General features: G+C 36.7%; 1 protein-coding gene across 2 annotated transcripts in view; it reads right to left on the minus strand.

Annotated features, from left to right (window-relative positions):
- Positions 1–2,284, minus strand: part of LOC106872828 (zinc finger protein 665) — a 7,362-nt gene extending 5,078 nt beyond the window's left edge. The window contains exon 1 of one of the 2 annotated variants that reach the window (XR_001409807.2): positions 1,312–2,284. The gene's annotated coding sequence lies outside the window, so the exon portion shown is untranslated. The remainder of the gene's footprint in view (positions 1–1,311) is intronic. The other variant, XM_014919955.2, reaches the window with a different exon arrangement.
- Between the last annotated feature and the right edge of the window lie 958 nt (positions 2,285–3,242).

Raw genomic sequence — 3,242 nt, forward strand, 5'->3', positions numbered from 1 at the left:
GCCAAGAAACAAAAGAAAAATAGTGTAATAGATGTAAAACAACTTGCTGTGAACGAATATGAAAAAAAACAAATGTGCTCCCATGAAAGGCGGGGTGAGGAGAGGACTCCGAGGCCTCTCCCCACCCACCCCGTTCGCGAGCGCGCGTTTTTTTCTTCATATTCGTTCCCAGCAAATTGTTTTACACCTATTAGAATAATTCATTTTTTTATTTCCCACCGGGTCAAACCCTTTAGTTTGACCAAAATTTTCTCCAAGGTGGGGAGAGGAGTTTCGGAAAATTCACACGAGTCGGCTTTGTTTCCTGATAATTTTCAGATAAATGAATATTGTTTATGAAATTTTCTACAAATACCCTTCAAATTGTATAGATTTCGATTATATTGGAATCTGATACGGAAAAAGAATTGGTGGGCACGCACATAAATACAATGGAAACTTGAAATTTCTAACAAAAAATTGTGATGTATGTGTACGTGCCTAATATTTCATTTTTCACGCTAAATTCCGATGTAATAGTAATCTACACCACCCGAAAAGTATTTGTAGAAAATTTTATTATAAAAAAGCCCATTTTTCTGAAAGTTATGGGGAAACAAAGCCGACTCGGGTGAACTTTTGCGAAACTTCTCTCCCAACCACTGAAAAAAAGAAATCTTTTCACAACATATTCTGCTATAAGAGTAATTTACACCATCTGAAGATTATTTGTAGAAAACCTCATTGAAAAATATCTATTCTTCTGGAAGTTAGGAGGAAACAAATTCGCGGGGATGGGCGATAGTTGTATAGGTATGTTATAAGACGAAATAATAAAAGACGTACTGAAATTGATGAAGATATTGATAGATAGAGCAGAACTTTTAGGCGAAGGAGGTAAAGGACAATTACTTCTTACAGAGTATCTCTAACACGTTAACCGTCACGGTCTTATACTGCAATTTACCGGTGACGCCACGTATTTCGCGTGTTATTGCTCTCAATGTTTAAGGTATTCTTTCGTTTTGAAGTGTAAATTTTTTAGCATTTTTACAACAGTTCGTAATTAAACTTTAATACTTAACACTCATGTTTTTTTTTAAATATCCTCGAAACTATGTCAAAAATACAGAATAAAATGTTTTCTCAAATTATGAAAAATGTACCACCGGTGGTTCATATGGTAATCGTGTGAAGTTTGCGATGAACCGTCGGTGGTACATGTGGCTGTTAACGTGTTAATGAACAATCTCTGAAGTTAATTACACGAGATAATTAGTTATTTATAACACACAATGTAAATACATGTAAAGTAAGAAAAAATATACTTACAAAGTTTATAGTAGAGTGAGGTTGATATACTGGTGTGGGAAGAATTCACCTCTCATCATTAGAGAGTTCTATACAGGAATAATGCCACGCGCGATTATTTCTTTACTCTTTTACTTGTTTCAGTCTTTTGACTGCGGCCATGCTGGAGCACCGCCATTAGTCGAGCAAATCGACCCCAGGGCTTATTCTTTTGGAAGCCTAGTACTTATTCTATCGGTCTCTTGCCGAACCGCTAAGTTACGGGGACGTAAACTCACCAGCATCGGTTGTCAAGCGATGTTGGGGGACAAACACAGACATAAACATACACACATACATACATAGATATACATATATACGACGGGCTTCTTTCAGTTTCCGTCTTCCAAATCCACTCACAAGGCTTTGGTCGGCCCGAGACTATAGTAGAAGACACTTGCCCAAGGTGCCACGCAGTGGGAATGAATCCGGGACCATGTGGCTGGTAAGCAAGCTACTTACCACACAGCCACTCCTGCGCCTATTTGTGTAAATATTTTTTACTAAAAATTCATTCATTCTAACAGTAGCACACCAAATGCAATTTCTTGTCGGTATAATTTGCCGAATCCTTTTTTAAAATTCTTTTTTATTCAACTCTACATCCACTTACCTGTATTATATACGAGATCATCATTATTAGATGTGTCAGTGACAGGTATTTATAACAGTCCAAACAGTGAACAGAAAGTAACGGTGGTAAAAAAAAAAAGACACATCGGAATTTTGGTTTTGAAACAAAAATTACAGGATAAAAAGTATTCCGTTTATTTAAACACCGGCGAGCTTTCGTATTATGTACATATAGTAGCGGACAACAAAGTGAAAAAAATACACGCGCAAAAACTTTATACGATAAACTTATTTTCCTTTCACAGATTCCAACCAACGAACACAGAAAAATTATAGTTTCACGCTCTGTTAATTTTGATCCTTTCACCCGCAAGACTTTCACTAAAAAAAAAAAAAAAAAAAAACCTCGGATTTTTTGCGTGGAATCAAATACTCTGACATCCTAATATGTTGCAAACTCCTTATTTTTCGAGAAAAAAAAAAGGGTACCGACCCTCCCCTATCCCTACTTGATTCCATACAAAAAATCCGAGTTTTTTTTGTCTTAGTGAAAATCCTGTGGGTGAAACAATTAATGGGGTGGGGATGAAATTTCCAAGGTTTCCACCTCATCCCACCCCATTTTCCGGACCCCAAAAAGGGTTTTGTAGCAGAATTCATTCAACGAAAGAAAATTTCCAATGATTCCAGGATATGGGGTGGGGTCTGGTCCTCACCTTTTTTTTTCCGAACAAAAATAAGGAGTTTGCAGCATATTAGGAGGTCAGAGTACTTGATTCTACACAAAAAAATCCGAGTTTTGTTTCTTAGTGAAAATCGTGCGGGTGAAGGAATCAAATGATACCCTTCGCTTAAATGCCATAACAGTAATTAAACAATGTCGTTATCTATACATTTTGTGTACAATGACAACCGTTATACAGTGAATTGATTGGCCACTTTCTTTTTCCTATTTCCTTCCTCTGATATTTAACATAGCGGTAGAACAGAAAAGACTACCAGCTGCCAATGCTCCTTATGCAATTGAAATCATTTCATGTAGCCGGGTAGTTTGTCAGGGATCTCTCAGTGACTCTGAGTTTTTCAGACCCAATACAGAGATGAAATTAACAAATGAAGGGACGGCAACTGCTACTAGCCTCAGAAGCCACCTTGTGAAATAATGCAATGACTATGATATATACAGGAATGCATTACCCCAGTTTGTGTGTCTACTGTACATTCATTGTCACAGGACGTGATGAAAGAATTGATGACTTTTGTGTCCCAAATAAATAGTCCGTAACAAAACCCCATGCATTGAAAAAATTAAAACAATTTGTTTAAAATTTCCAATAATT

This window comes from Octopus bimaculoides, chromosome 7, assembly GCF_001194135.2.
Source record: "Octopus bimaculoides isolate UCB-OBI-ISO-001 chromosome 7, ASM119413v2, whole genome shotgun sequence".
Taxonomy (NCBI): Eukaryota; Metazoa; Mollusca; class Cephalopoda; order Octopoda; family Octopodidae; genus Octopus; species Octopus bimaculoides.